The sequence below is a fragment of the Chiloscyllium plagiosum genome, unplaced genomic scaffold (assembly GCF_037043375.1).
Source record: "Chiloscyllium plagiosum isolate Xiang-an unplaced genomic scaffold, Cpla_swu_hap1 HiC_scaffold_7, whole genome shotgun sequence".
Lineage (NCBI taxonomy): Eukaryota > Metazoa > Chordata > Chondrichthyes > Orectolobiformes > Hemiscylliidae > Chiloscyllium > Chiloscyllium plagiosum.
This window is the reverse complement of record NW_028270145.1, coordinates 70,468,086-70,488,292: the sequence shown is the minus strand read 5'-3', so window position 1 is coordinate 70,488,292 and position 20,207 is coordinate 70,468,086. Positions and strand designations below refer to the sequence as shown.

At 40.6% G+C, this 20,207-nt stretch overlaps 1 protein-coding gene across 4 annotated transcripts in view; it reads right to left on the bottom strand.

The window, feature by feature from the left end:
- b3galt1b (beta-1,3-galactosyltransferase 1b) overlaps window positions 1–20,207 on the bottom strand; it is a 162,715-nt gene that overhangs the window by 53,822 nt on the left and 88,686 nt on the right. Inside the window, exon 1 of one of the 4 annotated variants that reach the window (XM_043693921.2) lies at window positions 1,236–1,282. The exons of the other annotated variants lie outside the window; for them this stretch is intronic. The gene's annotated coding sequence lies outside the window, so the exon portion shown is untranslated. Of the gene's footprint in view, window positions 1–1,235; window positions 1,283–20,207 lie in introns of those variants that run through there. 4 annotated transcript variants of the gene reach the window in all.

Below are 20,207 nucleotides of genomic sequence, written 5' to 3'. Positions count from 1 at the left end.
TTGATGTTGTGTTACAAGTAGATAGTTTGGATTGTTCTATTTTATCTACATTCCCTTTGTAATAAACTTATATTTTGTTGTTAAAGCAAAATCAATAGCTTTGTGTGCCTACGGTTCAGACCACTTTATTCAAATTAAAACAGAGGTATGATCTATCAAACTGAGTTTCTGCCTAAATCATAGAATCCCTACATTGTGGAAGCAGGCCATTTAACAATCGAGTCTACACCAACTCTCCAAAGCTCATCCCACCCAGACTCACCACCTCCCTATAACTCTGCATTTCCTGTGGCCAATCCACCTAACCTGCACAGCTTTGGACTGTGGGAGGAAAGCAACACAGGCACATGGAAAATATGCAAGCTTCACACAGACAGTCATCCGAGGCTGGAATTGACCCCACATCCCTGGCACTGTGAGGCAGCCATGTTAACCACTGGGCCACCATCCTGCCCAGGATCAGACTTGTACAGTAATAACATTTGCTGGGTTCATAATACAATCAGATGGTACATGGTACCCATGCAGTCTAGTTCACACCAAAAGTGGCATCATAATCTCTAGCAAATTATAGGATGCTAATTAGTATTTTAGATGAACTTATCATCCAGACTAGAATTAAACCAGCTTCTCATGCTAGCGAGGATTGTTGCAGCCATAGTAGTATCAGATAGTACCTAACTGCCCACTACTCCTGGGCTGGTTTCCATTTGATAGGAGGCCTGAAAATGCAGTTCAGTGATTCTTCTCAGTTCTTCAACAGGTTTGAATATTTCAAACATGCTAATCCAGACAGATAAGGTTTGCAAATATTTTCCCTACTCTGGCTAAACTGGTTGAGAATGTCAGATTTCAGCTCCATATATATCTCATTACCTTGTGAGACTAACAAATTCAAGGATTCATCTCCTGCAGACTGTCAGTTCACATACATGTGAGAAGATTACTATAATATAGAAATGTATTATTCCTTTCTTATTAAGATATTAGACATAATGAATTTACACACCTTCGGAGAACTTGTGATTAACCATATTCTCATCTACGACCTGAAACTAAATATTCCATGGTTCACACAGATCTGAATGGTCATTGTTAAAAAAGGAAGCGACCCACCTCTGAAATGATTGATTTAGATGTTCTTAATTGCAGTACCTAGAGAATGCTTATTCCCAGGAGAAGCAATGAAGAAAAATGGAAGGGACAGTCAACCATTACACTGGATCCATACTTACATGCAACTTCCTCGGGATTCTCAATTTGACATGTAGCACTGCACCTGTTGTAGATATTTGGAAATTCAGTGGGTTCTTAAAAGTAATAGGTTGACATCAGATTATGTACATTTTTCAGTTCCTGAATTTGGCTTGACTCAGCCATTGTCGCAATTAGTTTCATCAACACTAATTATTTAAACAAGATGATGTAAAAACTCTCTTAAAAAGAGCAAATCTAGGATGCATGAAGTGACAAACAAAAAGGGATATATAGAATAAACCTGACCCAATAACTTCAGAATATATACAATAAAGAATAACAGATGCACAGGGCACAATTCAAAGCAAAAACATCAGCTCAGCATCCAAAAAATGGTTCTAAATTGCACAATGCTCTTTATTTCATTTATTCATGGGACCCAACATTTATTGCCCATCCCTAATTGCCCTTGAATGAGTGGCTTACCAGGCTACTTTAGAGGGAAGGTAAAAGTTAACCAGCACACATATTCTTTTCTGCCAGTCTTCAGAAATAACAAATTTTATGTTAAATCATGAAATCATAGAATTGTTACTGTACAAATCAGGACATTTGGCGCTGTCTCAAATCTGCTCACCCAAATTCCCAAACTCCACCTCTAGCCCAGAAATTATCTTTTCTTTTCTAAACATATTCAATTTCATTTGAAATTCACAGTTGAACCTGTCTCCACCACACACTGAAGCAGTACATTACAAATCTTAACCAATCTTTGTTTAAAATTGTTTTTGTTCATGTCACTGTTTCTAGAAATCAGGGGCTTGCATTCTGAATAAGTTGTGACATTTGGACAGACTTTCATCGTAAATGTCCAAAATCTTCAATGAAAGCAGGAGTTAGGAACATTCCTAGCTTGACATGCTAACCTTGGGAAATTTGGGCTCTGAAGATGAGTTTTTCATTGCTAGGGGCATGTTGCTGGCTGAGTTTGAGCCAGCTGACCATGGAAAGAGTTTAGACATAGCCACAGGGCAGCTGGCTGCAGAGACATGCTATTCAAAATGGCTACCTTGGTGCTGTGGGATTTCATGCCAGCTGTGGGAAAAAAAAACAGAAAAGCTTCACAGTTCGCATCCCTTATGCCTTCCATAATTTCCAAATGCTATCCATGCCTCCTCATGTCCACTAAACACCTATGGACCTCATGACCCAACAGCTGAAAACAGGTACTTCAACAGGCTAATGGGCATCTGGGTTGTCAGCCAAGCCTCATTATATATCCCTAGCTTTTAAAGAGACCAGCCTTTGAGCTGACATTTCAAATTTCTGCTTGCTTGACAATTCTGGTTGTCTGATATCTCAATTTCACAATGTTTGTCTATAGAACCTTAAGTGATTTTAAATGTCCTCTTGTTTCAAGTATGGAACCTTAAAGAGTCTGGATGACTGACATTTTTATTGCGCTTTAGTGAATGCAATATTTATTTTTAAAACATAGGGGTTTTAACATAATGTATAATTGGGAATGATTTTTTAAAAAATGGGGAACAGAACAGAGAAATGAAGAAATGTCACTGGACCTGAAACATTAACTCTAATTTCTCTCTGCAGATGTGGCTAGACCTGCTGAGCTTTTCCAGCACTTCCTGTTTTTGTTTTTTTTTAAAAACAGGATAGGGTAATTAGGTTCATTGCTGACTGAAACAGAGCAGGAGAATTGAATGAGGGACACTGTAAAGCCAAGGCTGTGTATGTAGATATGGATAGGAGAGGAATCGGGTGAAGTGTGAGAGATCATGAAGGGACTAAGAGTCACAGGGGAAGACTGAAGCAAGACAGAAGGAATGCCAGAGGAAAGGAGAAAGTCATCTGAAAAGATGAAGGAAATGTGCAGTTTAACAACGAAAGGCAGAGGGTGAAGGATTCAAGTGAAAAATTTAAACATGCAATGTTTTACTTAAATTGAGATGCAAAAGAATACCTCACAGAGAATGTGCAATCCACCCAACCGAGGGAACTGAAACAGTTCACCATTGCTTGAGTGCTCGGCTGGGGCCTTTGCATATAAGGGATACACTCACTGCAGCATGAATGCAAATAAGCGCTATGAACCCTTAACAGTAGCCTCATATCTATATCCCATGAATCATTTAACTGTGAGAATCCAGAAGGGGTAGTGATGGGGATTATTCTAATTTTTCAGGAATCTTCAGAAACTGGATGAAAAGGACATAGGGATGAAACTATTATGCAGGCTGAAGATTCTAAGTTTGTAGGGAATAACAAGCATCCAGGGAATAACAAAGGTTACAGAGATTTAAAGAAGTAAAAGCCTGCTTACAAACACTGAGGTGGAAACGAAAATTGAAAACCAAGAGGAATTCTGAAAAGCAAATAAGAGAATCAAAAAAGAAAAGACTATCAGCCAATATAATGAGTGCCCCAAGCCTTCCATAAGCATATAAATAATAAGTTGTAAAATAAGGAATAGGTCCAATTAAAGATCAAGAAGGAGATGTATACCTGGCGTCAGTGCATATGGCTGCAATAGGATAAAGATATCAGAATTGTTACAAAGGAGGCCAGTTGACGTGTCACGTCCAAGAGGTTAAATTAATAACTTGCACTTGTCTTTATGAGAGAGAGAGATGTTATCCAGACCATGGTGACTTGGGAGGAAATCTGCTACTCCAAGGATTCAAAACTGATAAGGAAGGAGTGTCGGATAGATTGTTGGTACTTGAAGTTCCCAAGGTACCAGGACTGGATGTGATGTATCCTTGGATTTTGAAATAGAGAGAGTGGAAATTACAGGGGCATTGGCAATAATCTTCCTTAATGTGGGGCAAGTGTCAGAAGCCTGGAAAATTGCAAACATTAAGCCTTGTTCAAGAAAGATTGTAAGGATGAGCCCAATAATGATAGACCAGCCAGTTTAACTTCAATGGTAGGGAACCTTCTAGGAACAATGATTCAGAATAGAGATAGCAGTCCTATGGAAAAAGATGGGTTGACTAGAAAGAGTCAACATGCATTTCTAAAGAGGAAATCATATTTAGCTAACTGGCTGGAGTTCTCTGAAGAGGTAACATAATAGGTTGATGAGTGTGACACTGCTGACATGGTGTAAATGGACTTTCTGAAGGCATTTGATAAAGTGCCACACAACAGGCTTGAAGAAAGTTATGGGCCATGGAATAAAAGGGTTAGTAAGAACATGAATCCAAAATTGGCTGAATGATCAGGAACAGAGTGCAAGCATCAATAGATATTTTTCAGCTTGAGGGAAGTCTTGTAGTGGAGTTCCCCACGTGTCAGTATCAGGATGCTTACTTGTTTATGACATACGTCAATTATATAGATCATGTATAGAGGACAATTTCAATTTTTTCACGTGACATTAAATTTGGAAGAATTACAAACTGTGTAAGAGTTGCATGGGACATGGACGCAAACACAGAAACCTGCTTTGGTCTGAACATCATCTAGCCACCTCAGTCATATGCATCATATAGTACTTCATTGGTTTTCGTCAAGTTTGGCTCTTTGACAAGACTCAACCTATTCAGCACCCTTTAATCCTAGTGCCCCCCAGATCACATTCTGTACACCCATTTGCTCCAGGTGGTCCTCAGCTGGATCTTTTTGGCTGGCTGAACAGCTATATAAACTGCACTTACGGTATCAGCTAACTTGCTTTTTTTTAAAAATGTGCAGCAATTTTGAACAATCCTTTACTTTTAAATGAGTTCTTCTCATGTTTTATTCCACAACCAAAGATACCAAGAAATAAAAGGTCTTTACAATCCAGGCTCCAGAGGTCTTGCACATTGCAGAATGAGGAACAGGAGAATAGTCATTGGTCACTGATGATGCCCCTCATCTTTAAAGCTGGCTTAGAGGAGATTTTCATCCCTAACAGCTGCCAGTTTAACAGCTTGCTCCTCAACGTACACAAAGATCCATTAATGTGAATTATTTCCCCTTCCCTATCTAGGCTTGTTCTCACTCAATGTACAATCTTCCCCTGCAGACATAAACATCAAGTGACATTAGCCTGAGTACATGAATGCTATGCTTTCATCCATAGATAGATACAGATATCAACTGCAAAATGATTATCTCTATGTATTACTAGTAAGAAGAATATGGTCTCGGGAGCTGGAGGATTAAAGAGCGCTGAATGGGTTGAGTCTTGCCAAAGAGTCAAAGTTGACAAAAACCAATGAAGCACTATGTGATGCGTGTGACTGAGGTAGCTCGAAGACGTTCAGGCCGAAGCAGGTTTTTGTGTTTATGTCCTTGTCCCAAGCAACTCTTTGTTGGAAAGCTAACATATGTGCACATTCTCTTAGTTGTGGGGCAAGTTCAATGAGTTGATGTTGCATGAGCTGCTGAGCACAAGTGGTACAAGTAATCCAATATTGGTAGCTACAACTAACTGATAGGCATTTATTGCATAAGGCATCCAATGAACATGGTTGGCACCCATCTATTGAGTGACTCTCTTCTGCAGTGGCAGAATTAGAATGCTATATACCATCATGATTGAGGGTATGCATTGCGTAGACAGTAGTATACACCCTGTAGTAGATTATTCGTCATCTTGCAGATGGTTCTCCTGAGCTGCCATTGGCCCTGACCTCCAGTCTGTTCAGCCTGCCTTTCTCAGCCAACTTGGCCTCATGTTGTCATCAGAGGAAAAAAAACTGCCCTTTCACTCTACAACTACCTTAAAGAGAACCTCCAGGGATTCATCATTGAAAAGTGATGTTGCTTTCTACCTGGTCTCAGTCATTTCCAGGGATGCATGTGGGTGATGGGCAGAAGTTGATTGATGCTTGTAGTATGCAGGTTGTGAAGTACTGATCTTATGCCTTTTAAATACATCAGTCAGTGCCTAAGTTGATGCAACATTGTTTGGTTTCATCCTTTTCTTAGATTTCATAGCAGGTTGTACAATTGAGAGGCTTGCAAGGCTATTTAAAGGGCATTTTTAAGATTCAACCAAATTGCAATGAATCTGGGGTCACATGCACACCAGAATAGGTAAATATGACACACTTTTTCTCACTGAAGGATGATAGTAAACGGGATAGATCCTTTGAACACAGATCAATGCTAAACCTCTACAAGACACCAGATCATATGTTGAATACTGTGAACTCATCAGTCACCCTTTCAAAGGAAACAGGGGCGGCACGATGGCTAGCACTGCTGCCTCACAGCGCCAGGCACCCAGGTTTGATTCCAGCTTGGGCGACGGACTGTGTGGAGTTTGCACATTCTCCCCGTGTCTACATGGGTTTCCTCCATGTGCTCCGGTTTTCCTCCCACAATCCAAAGATGTGCAGGATACGTGAATTGGCCATGCTAAATTGCCCATAGTGTAGGTTATTAGTCAGGGGTAAATTGCAGGGGAATGGTTCTGGGTGGGTTACTCTTCGGAGGGTTGGTGTGGACTTGTTGGGCCAAAGGGTCTGTTGCAACACTGTAGGGATTCTAATTCTAAAATTCTTCTAAATCGCAGGCAGACCACAAAAGATTGTCTTGAATGATCCTCAGTATGGAGGGTTTTCTTATTGGAAAATGTTGAGTATTAGGGTCAGTACTCAGTGGAATTTAGAAAAGATGAGAAGCGACCTTATTGAATCCTAAAAGAATCTTTGGGGATTGAAGGGAATCTGTCAATGTGGAAGTAAGCCATTTGCCTCATCAAGGTCACACTGACCTCTGAAGAGCATCCCACCCAGACCCATCCCTCTACTTCCCATGGCAAATCCCTGTAGCCAGCCTATCCCTGGGCAATATAGACAATTTAGCATGGCCAATCCACCCAACCTGCATATCTGTAGACATGAGGAGGAAACTGAAGCACCCGGAGGAAACTCGCACAGACACGGGGTGAATGTGCACACTCCACACAGACATGCACCCAAGGCTGGAATTGTACCCGGGTCCCTCTTGCTGTGAGGCAGCAGTGCTAACCACGGAGCCACTGTGCCACCCAAAACATAGGTCGTACAGGTAGATACAGAGAAATTCGGTAAATACAGGATAGATACAGAGAGATTGTCTCAGCATGTGTTAGTGTCTAGGACCAGAGGGCAGAAACACAAAGTAAGAGGTCACCCATCTAAGACAGAGGGGGAGTTTCTTCTCTCAGAGGGTACTGATTCTGTGAAATTCTTTAAAACAGAGGTTGATAATCAGTAAGGGAATCAAGGGTTGTGGGGAAGAGGCAGGAAAATGGAGTTGTGGATTATCAGATCAGCAATGATCTCACTATGGTGGATTAGAGTTGACAGGCCAAATAGTCTCCTTCAGCACCTATGTTTTATGATAGTTGTTGTAGCTACCATCACTGATACCAACTGTATATTTCAATACACGTTAATTTTAATTGATTTTAAATTCGACTCGATCTTGGATGGAATTTGAACTTCTGTCCCCACAGCATTAGCCTGGATTTCTGAGCCCAGTAAAATGACCACCATGTTATCAACTCACTCCTTTTTCTTTTTGAAAGAACTAACATCATCATTCATCTCTATAAATTAAAATTAGACTAATTACATCAAAGATATCAAATATTAATTGCAGCTAATGACAACATTTCTTCATTGTAACTCTTGAAGTGTAGGCATTTATTACAATAATTCCAGTTCTCTCTCTACAACCTCTTTGGTCCAAGCGAGTTCCTTGATGACTAGTATGCAATACCTAGTTCTTTTTCAATTAACCTGTATCCAGCCTACATTTGATTGATATTGATATAAGAAATGGTTCAGAAGATGAAATGATATTTTACATAGATTTTAAAAAATCATTTTCTGTTATCATGTTAATATCATTCATTATAATGCTGCAGCAGTCACATCCAGGCTACTTCAGTCAGCCTTCTACTATTCAATGTATTGCTGTTTTGGAAATACAAATTTACAATTGACTGTTTTACAGGGTGAGTGGAGAAATTTTACCTTTTTCAAAAGCGTGAATTCTCTGAAAGCTCATTTACATTTCATTGTGATTAGTACCAATTATTTTAAAGGCTCCACATAAACAATCTACGTTAGGAACAATGGGTGTAATGCTCCCAGGCCCTAAATGGTATGTGCCATGCACGAAACTTGGGAGAATCATGTTAGATGTCAAATAAGGCCTTTCTTGATGCTAGGAGCATCAAGTCACAAAACTCAGTGGGCGTTTGACAATTCTAGCTCACTCTAGCTCTTCATCTTGGACACCTGGTATTATGTCAAGGCACTTTCCATAGGCAGTAGCTGCATACACGTTGTGTCCATGGATCCTGGCATCCAACATGTCATTCATCTCCACAATACCATTGCACACCTCTGATCCTCTTATGGTAATGAATGCACTGCTATGTTGCACTTTGGGTTGTATCAGAAACTATCGTTGATATGGTGCTGCAAGGACGCTGTGCACACAGCGACGGGTATCCAGCTCACAGATTGGACCAGGCTGCACCTCAAAGACTACTCGCATACACTCTTAACATTTAATTACTTAATGCTGTCAAGTTTTAAATGGAATCTGTAATGAAAAATGGCTGTGACCAGGCACAGAGTGGTGGAGGTAGTGTCGGTTGAGGACCAAAAACGGGGCTTCAACTTCTGATTGAAGAGAGACCCTTCAAGGGGAAACTGTATCAATCATGCATTTGTGAAGTACAGACTGAAATCATTTGCAGTCACACGATTGTGTTTATCAAATGACCGTACAACTGTGTGGGTAGCAAATAATCGGTTTCATGCAAATATTGACCATGTCATTGCCCTTTACAAATTGAAGGTGGACATCTCTATAAGGCAAATGTAATTGCAGGTAACCTTAAAAGGGCATTTGTAGCCTAGATAGTTAATGCAAGACTTCCTCACATGCGCAAGGCACACAAGTGATTCCCTCTGCTCCTGAACCATATCTATAAAGCAAAACTCTTTTGTATGCAGTGATGCTTATGTGATGATTGGAGGAGAGGGGTTCAGTACTCATGCAGCACTTGACACTCTCTTGTTGTCTTTGCCATGTGACTGGTGGTGCAGTTATCAGAATAATGTCCAATGTCAATTTGTCAAGATGAGTCATCCATGGCCCCATTGTCTGACTGCTGCAAGTACGAAGGGGTATGTAGAACTGTCATTTATGAGTCATGTGAATGCTGACTGCTCACTTTGCTGAGGACCTTTTCTATTTCTTTGTGGTGCCCACACAGGGTCATTGCAAGTGTGACTGATGAATTCAGCCAAAGGAGGTGTGATTATTGGTTTTACTGCATTGTGACAAAATCACAGAGAAATGGAAAAGAAAACGATGAGTCAGCAAGCCCAGGACAAGCATCAACTTCCAGGGGATCCTGAACAGCCTCCATATGAAGAAGTTACAGTTCAGCAACCCACAGGATGTGCAGGAGGCACAAGGAGACTAAAATCTTTCGAAGTTGATGCCATTTCCTACAGATGAGCAAGACATAGTGTCTGCAGAGCCTTACGATGTCCTGGGACACTGTCATTGAATTATGGCAACTGCTGAATCGGGACCTGTGATCGGAAGGGTTGGGTGACCCACCCTATTCCATTGGCTGTCAAAGTGACAGCTGCATTGAACTTTTATGTGACTGACTACTTCCAAGGAGTCACTGGAGTCCTGAGTGGATCTCTCAATCATTGACCTAAAAATGCATTGAGACTGTGACTGATGCGATTTGTGCCAGATCTCACCATTTGATTGTTTCCCAGTTACAGGATAAGTATTCCAGCCCAAGATGTAGGATTCATCAATATAGCTGGCTTCCGCAGGTTTAGGGAATGGTGAACTGTACACATATCACACTGAAAGGGCCATTTCATAACACAGCTGTTTTTTTGAGAAATAGAAATGACTTCCATTCTGTCAATGTACAAGTGATCTGTGCTCCATTACATGACCCTTAGGTGAGGCAGAGTGCAAATGCAATACAATCCTTTTTTTTTTTACAAGTGCCATGTTGGAGCAGACGATAGGGTTGCTGATGATAATGTTCCACTTTCACTTCGTGCTATTCTTCTATTTTCTTTCCCCCCAAAAAACTTGCACTTTGCTTCTACTCAAATAATCAGCCAATGTCCCCTTAAATGCTTCAATTGAAACTGCCTCCAACATACTTACAGACAATGCACTGACCTGAATCACTTGTTGTCTGGAAATGTTTTCTCTCATACTTGCTTCTTTTGCAAATGACTAAATCTGCACCCTCTTGTTCTTGATCTACAGCCAAGATGGAACTGTCTCTCTCTCTCTCTCTCTCTAGACTATCTAGTCCCCTTATGACTTTGAAAACTTCTATCAAATCTCCTCTTAGGCTCCTTTCCATGCAAAACAATCCCAACATCTCAAATCTTTCCTCAAAACTGAAGTTTCTCATACGTGAAACCATTCTTATAAATCCCTTCTGCACTTCTTAATGCATTCACATCTTCCTTATAGTGTAGTATTCAGAAATGTACCCAACACTTCAGCAGAGGTCTAGCAAGTGTCTAATATTACAAATTCAACATCACCTTCTTTCTCTTATATTCTACGATCCTATTATTAAGGATACTGTTTGCTTTATTAACTGCTTTGTCCACCTGTCATATAATCTTCAATGATCTGTAAACAGATACACCCAAGTCCCTCTTTCTCTGCACCTTTAGAATTGCACACAGTTTTTTATAGTATCTGCTCATGTTCTTCTTACCAAAGTATACCTTCTCACATTTCTCTGCATTGAACTTCATCCGCCATCGATCTTTCCACTCTGCCAACTTATCTATGTCCTTTTGAAGTTCTACACTAACCTCTTCATATTTTAAAATGCTTTCAAGTTTCATATCACCCACAAACATTGAAATTGCTCCCTGAATTCCAAAATCTAAATCATTAATGTATATCATAGCAATGAACTGCAGCGGTTTGAGAAACCACCTTCTTTCTCTCACTACCATCTTCTTAAGGGCAATAAATGCTGGCCCAGCCAGTGATGCTCATGTCCAAAGACTGAATAATATTAAAAAATAAAGCAATAGACCATTACCCTCTGTTTCATACCACTCAGCTAATTTTGTATCCATGTTGCTACTGTCCCATTTATTCCATGAACTATAATTATTCTCTCAAGCCATCTGATATGTAGCACTGTATCAAACACTATTTGGAAGTTCACGTACACCAGATCAACAACTTTACCCTCATCTACTGTTTCTGTTACCTTTCCAAAACACTTGAGCAACTTAGTTAAACATGGTTTCTTCCAAAGAAATCCATGCTGCCTCTTCCCAGTCAATCCACCTTTCTCCAGAGTTCTGCTATTTCTATTCTGATACATTGTTTCTCGAAGTTTCCCTACATCAGAAGTTAAACTGAATGCTCTTTAATTGCTGGGGTTATCTTTACAACCGTTTTTGAACAGAGTGGTCCTGAAATTCCCACTTTCACTTCCTTCAATATCTTTGGATGCTTCTCATCTGGTCATGGTGACTTGTTAATGTACAAAAAGTCCTGATGATCAATTTTGAATTCTGCAATGACAGAGTTGCCTCCTCTATTACCAAGGTCTGAGCAGCAATTTCCTACTTTAATAAATAGAGATGCAGATATTCAATCAATACCTTAACTATGCCCCTCTCTCAATGTGTAAAACCGATTTTTGATCCCTGATGTGCTCCTTTTACTATTCTTACTATTTACATACCTACAGAAGACTTTAAATTCCCCTTTACGTTGGGTGACAGTCTTCTCTCATAATTTATTTTTTCTTCTCTTATTTGCTTTTTTTTCACCTCCCTTCTGAATATTCTATTTTTCTCTTGGTTCTTAATTGTATTTTCTACCTGACAACTGTGATAAACACACTTTTCTTTATTTACCTTAACTGCTGAACAAGAACGTGGGAATTGTAGGGCCACTGACCATAATCAATAGCCTTCCCTAGATTCAGAAGATGCCACAAGACTAAACGAATCACAAATATCAAAAGTTGATACAGTAACTCTGTTTCTCTTTCCACAGATGCTACCAGACCTGTTGGGTTTCTCCAGCAACTTGTGCTTGTTTCAGAATTCCAGCCGTCTGCAATATTGTGCTTTTTGCTCTTGTGCATTTGTAAAACTGTACACTACAAGGAGAGAGAACTTACTATCTTTTGACAAAACAGCATTTGCCAAGATGGCTACATCATTTCACAGCAAAGAAACTGATACCTGTTATGAACTATGTTTTCAGGCAATAGGTTCCTGCAACATGCAAGATGATCAGGAGCCAAGGAATTGTCTTCTAGTGAAGGTGATTAATTCTCAGCTAACTGAGCAGATTGGAACTGGAAAATAGTTGCAGAGAGACATACACAGAGAAGAAAAGGCACTGAGGGTGTGCTGTTCTCCCAGAGAAGATGCCTGTTCTCTGCAGTAAAATCTTAGTTTAAATTTTAATAAAACTAGTGACCTACCTTGCAGCAGTAGCTGTGACTTCTGAATTGATAAATCAAATACATTTTCCAAGTGAATCTGTTGCTCTGTATTTCATACAAACTAGAAAAAAGACAACTGCACACCAAGGGTCTGGCTAGCTGAAAAAGCTGAAAAAGACTTTACCATTTGGCATGACTCCAGGAATGGCGGTGTGCAAATAACAGTGTGCTATCTCAGTGAGTCATGATACAGAAGAACTAGGAGCAGAAGTAGGCCAACTGGCCCTTCGAGCCTGCTCCACCATTCAATAAGATCATGGCTGATCTTTTCGTGGCCTCAGCTCATCTTAACCACCCTCTCACTGTATCCCTTAATTCCTTCATTGTTCAAAAAAATCTTAGCCTTAAAAACATTTACTAAAGTAGCGTCAACTGCTTCACTAGGCAGGGAACTCCACAGATGCACAACTCGTTGGATGAAAAATTTCCTTCACGATTCAGTCGTAAATCTGCTCCCCTTAATTTTGAGGCTATGCACTCTTGTCCTAGTTTCATCTGCCAGTGGAAACACCCTCTCTACATCTATCGTATCTATTACCTTCACAATTACTTATGTTTCTATAAGATCCCCTCTCATTCTTCTAAATTCCAATGAATTTCCAATGAATATAATCCCAGTCTACTCAGTGTCTCCTCATAAGCCAAAACCCTCAACTCCAGAATCAGCCTAGTGAACCTCCTCTGCACTCCCTGTAGTGCCAGTACATCGTTTCTCAAGTAAGGAGACCAAAATGGTTCAATGATGATCATTTAGCTTTTAATTCCAGAAATTAATTAATTCAAATTGCAAAGTGTGCAGAAGTGGGATTCAAACACAGTCCCCAGATAACCTGGATTTCTGGATTACTACTATAATTTTAAGAGGACAGATTATATTCAGTTGTTTGATCAGTTCACGCTTTGGTTTTTTTTGCGCGTAAGAATGAATTGCATAATTTATGGGGCTGAATAACTCTGTATTGGTTGTACATGGTCTTTTAGCCAAAACTGTTAGCTTTGTGACACAATTATTATGCTACCACTGGCTGTTTATCAAACATTAAGCAGTTCAAAAGGAAATGTGATGAAAACATGGAAATTGCACAGTATAACAAAAAATTTGACTCGGTAAATGAATGTTGATTAACCCTGGGTGACTTTAAATCAAGACAAATGGGAGCACCAAATCCAACTGAGATAGTCAATTGTTTTAAAAATGTTTTCATTCATTGGATGTGGGCATCAGTCACTAAGAAAGCATTTAATCCCCTCCTCTAAGTTCACAAAGAAGGTGAACCACCTTCTTAGATTGCTGTAGTCCACATGGCATAGGTGTACCTAGATCTGTGAGGAAGCGAGTTCTAAGATTTACTCCAACAGCAGTGAAGAAAGAAAGACAGAAAATGCTGGAGAAACTCAGTGTTTGTTTCATATTTACAGCACCGACAGTACTTTTATTATGGTAATGAAGATATGGTATTCTAGTTTCAGATCAGGATGATATGGACTTGTGGGTGAGGGGGTGCCTTGACGTTTGTGGTATTTCCATACATTTTCTAGCTTATTCTTCAAAGTAGTAGAGGTTGTAGGTTTGTAAAAAGTGTTGAAGGAGCCTTGGGAAGTTGCGCCAGTGCATCTTGGAGATGGTACACATTGCTGATACTGTGAGTCAGTGGTGGAAGGGTTAAATGATTAAGGTGGCAGATGTTGTGCCAATCAAATGTATTGCTTTGTCACAGGATTCTTGTGTTATTGATGCTGCACTCTTCCAAGCAAGTGGGGATAACTTCATCATGCTTCAATTCGTGTGTTTATGGATTGGCTTTAGGAAATGAGAGGAGGCAAGCAGAAATCAGATATGTCAATGAAATAATTTATTGAGAACTTGAATTTAGTGCTCATTGTCATTTCATACCTAAGAAATTGGTTTAAATCAAGATCAGAATGTGGGTTAGAATTTTGTTGTCTTTCTTGTGGTGTGTTTTGTGGTAGGAAGGGCACTTAATCAGGCAAGGTGGTGGTGTACCAGAACCCCGCTTCACTTCCGCCAAAAAAATTGGCACTAGGAATCCTCAGAGGTGGAAATGTCCATGGCCCATTAACCTCCTGCTCTGCTGCCACTTCTACCATTTGACTGGATAATAAAGGATTCCTCAAGGGCTTCAATCCACTGCCGCTATTGTTAACAGTGATGGACAGGCTTATTGGCATGCAGCATACATGGAAGGTATCACTCTGCAAGTCATATATGGTGTCCCAGCTGGGCTAGGCAGGGCAGGGAATTGGGATCCCTCAGTCAAAGTTACCTAGCTTGCTGATCCCCCTAAATTCTTCACCCCTTGATCCCACACTGGAGAAACCTTCACGACAATAGTCACCTTTGGCCTAGGACACTCTGCCATCCTATTATTAAAGTGGTTATCATTCCAGCACTAGCCAAAGCTTCCCCAGTGATCCTGCCATTCTAATGAGCTGCTGGCCTTTGATTGAACAGCCGCTCTCAGTAGGTGGATTTCCTGGTACAGTGACCTTGATCTTGGGAAAGACATGCTAGTGTTCATTAAGTGTTGGAGAGGCACTTAATATTGCCAGAGAAGGCAACAGTTTTTTTAAAAAAGTTAGCTGTCCAGCCAGCCAGTTAAAATTCCTCCTGCCTCCATAAAATCCTGCCTTTTTTTTCCTCTAGCTGCCTGATGTACATTTCCTACACAAAATGAGTTGCTTTAAATGTATGCTAGCTTGCAGGCACACTTACATTCTTAGCAGTTACAATTTTTATTTTAATTCCTGGTCAAGGTCAGTGTAATTGCAGGTCAATAGTTTTAGTTAGAACAAGCCAAGTCACTTTCTTGTACGTTACAGTAATAAGTCAAGCATGCAGCATAAAACAGGAGTCTCTTGCACCACACAATACATACCACTAAAATTATACATACTTTTATTAAATAGCATTGTGAATCAGAGGGCACAATTCAATGCAAGCTTAAGTGTAATGATATGTATTATGTGATAATACTCCATAACTGGAAGAGTCCTCACTTCTCCTACCACACCAGCCTGCCAGCATAGATTGCCAATAACATTTATAGATTGATTCCTGATGAGGAAATATGGAATAAATTCAGTCTGTAATTGCTGGCGTTTAGAAGAATGACAGGTGATGACATGGATGCATAAAAGTTTCCAGTCCCTGAACAATGTGGGCAATGGTGAACCAGTTGGGAAAACATGGCGCAAAAGGAGAAATAAGATTCCAGATGTTGTGATGAAAAACATCAGATTTTGTGCATAAGATTTTAATTGCTAGATGAGAATCTCATTACTGAGTGATGAGGGGTTTACTTGCATGCATTAACATGTCCTTATTATCTAACATCACTTCAGTAGTTTAGAAGTTGCTATTTTATCAGGCGGAGGAGAGAAACTAAGTGGTACCAATTCCCAGCATTAAAGTCAATGTGGCTACTTGGTGTCTGCAGCTCACTGGGCATCCATCTTGGCCAGCATTTCCTAACATCTTGGGGCACTTCCCATGGTCTGAGACCATCTGTACCCTTCGTCCATGGAGGCTGGCAATGGACAAGCAACAGCCTCACCACATCATCATGGCATATCACTGGCTCCATAATAATACAGCTCACCAATTAATTACTGAACTTTGGAATTTGCCATTGATAGACAGGTACCTATCTTCTGAGTTGTGCTTTGTGGATGATGGACAGGCTTTGCAGAATCAGGTGGTGTGTTTCTCTCCAGGGTATAACTAGCCTCTGTCCTGCTTTTGTTGTTACAATTTTTAATATGGCTAATCCAGTTTAATTCCTGGTTAATGTTAACCCCAAGAATGTTAATAGTGAATGATTCAGTGATGGTAACAAGATTGAATGTTAATGCATTGAGGTTAGGTTCGCTTGTTGGAGATGGTCATTTGTGTGATGTGAATGTTACTTGCCACTTTTTAGCCAAAACCTCAATATTGCTCAGGTCTTGTTGCATTTGTACTTGGACAGCTTCAGTATCTGAGGAGACGCAAGTTATGTTGAACATTGTGCAGTCAGTGAACATGTCTACTTCTGACCTTATGATGGAGGAAGGTCATTTAAGCAGCTGGTTGGGCCTAGGACACTATTCTCCCAAATTCCTGCACTGATGTGCTGGAGTTGAAATGACTTACTTCCAACAAGCATAACCATCTCCCTTTGTAGCAGATAGGAATTCAACCAAGAGTTTTCTGATTTTCACTGACTCTAGATTTGCAAGGGCTCCATGAGACCACATTGGGCTGAGTGTGGCCTTAATGTCAAGGCCAGTCACTCTCACCTCACCTCTGGAATTCAACTCTGACAACCTGTTTTTATATGCAATGCTGCCTTTTTTGGGTAATGTGGAGTTAAACATATTATACTGGCATTGATTAGGAATCGGTCAACAGACGAAAGTGAGATTAAGAATAAACTGGACATTCTCAAATTGACAGGTTATGACTTGTGGTACACCACTGGAACCAGGACTTAGCGACCAACTATTCACAATCTAGATCAACAATTTAAATAGAAGAACAAACGTAATATTTTAAAGTTTGCTGATGACACAGAACCAGGTAGGAATGGGAGTTGAGGAGGCTGAAAGAAAGCTTCAAAGATCAAGAATGACTACAATGTGAGAGTAAGAACATGACAGATGGAATGTGTGGATAATATGAAGTTATCCACTTTGGTATGAAAGCAAAAATGCAGAAAACATTTTACACGTTCAAGGATTGCAAGAACAAGGAAGGCAAGAACAAAGAAAAATACAGCACAGGAACATGCCCTTCGACCCTCCAAGCTTATGCCAATCCAGATCCCCTATCTAAACCTGTCACCTATTTTCTAAGGATATGTATCCCTTTGCTTCCTGACCATTCACGTATCTGTTTAAATATATTTTAAATGACGCTATCGTTCCCACCCCTGCCACTTCTGCTAGCAACGCGTTCCAAGTATACACCACTCTCTGCATGAAGAACTTTTCACGCATATCGCCCCTAAATCCTTCCCCCCTCACTTGGAGCTTGCGACCCCTAGTAATTGAGTCCTCCACTCAAAAAGCATCTTGCTATCCACCCTGTCTACACCTCTCATGATTTTGTAGGCCTCAATCAGGTCCCTCCTCAACCTCCATCTTTCCGATGAAAATAATCCTGATCTACTCAACCTCTCCTCATAGCTAGTGCCCTCCATACCAGGCAACATACATCCTGGTGAACCTCCGCTGCACCCTCTCCAAAGCATCCACATCCTTTTGGTAATGTGGCGACCAGCACTGTATGCAGTATTCCAAATGTGATCGAAACAAAATCTTAACACAACTGCAACATGACCTGCGAACTCTTGTACTTACTACCCCGTCCGATGAAGGAAAGCATGCTGTATGCCTTCTTGACCTGACCTGTGTTGCCACCTTCAGGGAACAATGGATCTGAACACCCAGATCTCTTTGTACATCAATTTTTCCAAGGATTTTTCCATTTACTGTGTAGTTTGCTCTTGAATTGGATCTTCCAAAATGCATCACCGCGTATGTATCCGAATTGAACTCCATCTACCATTTCTCTGCCCAACTCTCCAATCTATATTCTGCTGCGTTCTATGACAATCTCCTTCACTATCTGCTACTCCACCAATCTTTGTCATCTGCAAATTTGTAATGAGACAACCAACACCTTCTTCCAAATCATTTACATTTATAACAAACAACAGTGGTGCCAGGATGGATCTCTGTGGAACACCACTGGTCACAGGTCTCGATTTTGAGAAGCTCCCTTCCACTACTACTCTTTATCCTGTTTCCCAACCAGTTCTCTATCCATCTGGCTAGAACATCCTGGACCCCAGCGACTTCACCTTCTCCATCAGTCTACCATGGGGAACCTTATCAAATACCTTACTAAAGTCTATGTACATGACTGCATCCTTTCCCCCAATCAATCAACTTTGTCACCTCTTCAAAAGAATTCTATTAGGATTGTAAGACATGACCTTCCCTGCACAAAACCATGCTGTCCATCACTGGTCATCCCATTTACTCCCAAATGGGAATATATCCTATCTCTCAGTATATTCTCCAGCAGTTTCCCTACCATTGACGTCAGGCTCACAGGTCTGTAATAACTTGAATTATCCCTGCTACCCTTCTTAAACAAGGGGACAGCATTAGCAATTCTTCAGTCTTCTGGGACCTCCTCTGAGTTCAAGGATGTTGCAAAGATATCTGTTAAAGCCCCAGCTATTTCCTCTCTCGCTTCCCTCAGTCACCTGAGACGATCCCATCCAGACCTGGGGACTATTCCACTTTAATACCTTTTAGAATACCAAACACCTCCTCCCTCCTTATGGCTGACTTGACCTAGAGTAATTAAAGATCTATGCCTAACCTCAACATCCACCATGCCCCTCTCCTCAGTGAATACCGATGCAAAGTCCTCATTAAGAATCTCACCCATTTTCTCTGACTCCACGCATAATTTTCCTCTTCTGTCCTTGAGTGGGCCAACCCTTTCCTTAGTTACCCTCTTGCTCCTTATATATGAATAAAAGGCTTTGGGGTTTTCCTTAACCCTGCTCGCTAAGGATATCTCATAACCCCTTTTAGCCCTCTTAGTTCCTCGTTTCAGATTCGTCATAATTCTCGATATTCTTCCAAAGCTTCGTCTGTCTTCAGTCACCTAGACCTTATGTACATATCATTCTTTCTCTTAGCTAGTCTCACATTTTCACCTGTCAACCATGGTTCCTTAATCTTGCCATTTCTATCCCTCATTTTCATAGGAACATATCTCTCCTGCACTCTAATCAACCTCTCGTTACAAGCCTTCCACATATCGAATGTGGATTTCCTGTCAAACAGGTGCTCCCAATCTACATTCCCCAGCTCCTGAAGTTTGCTATAGTTAGCCTTCCCCAATTTAGCACTCTTCCTTTAGGACCACTCTCGTCTTTGACCATAAGTCTTCTAAAACTTATGGAATTGTGATCACTATTCCCAAAGTAATCCCCTACTGAAACATTAACCATCTGGCCGGGCTCATTTCCCAACACCAGGTCCAGTATGGCCCCTTCCTGAGTTGGACTATTTACACACTGCTCGAGAAAACCTTCCTGGATGCTTACTAAATTTTGTTCTATCCAGACCTCTAACACTAGGCAAATCCCAATCAATGCTGGGAAAATTAAAATCTCCTATCACCACCACCCTGTTGCTCCTACATCTTTCTATGATCAAATGATTTACGTATTTATATTTCCATGGAGGTGTTAATGTGCAAAGGGGTCATGGTGTCCTGTTCATGAGTCACTAAAAGTTGGCATGCAGCTGCAGTGAGCAGCTGGGGAAACAAATTGCACATTGTTAAATATCACACAACACCAGGTTATAAGTCCAACAGGTTTAATTGGAACCTGATGAAGGAGCAGCGCTCTGAAATGCCGCTCTACACCGGCATTTCTAAATCAAATTGGTCTGTATTGCTGGAGAATTTTAATAT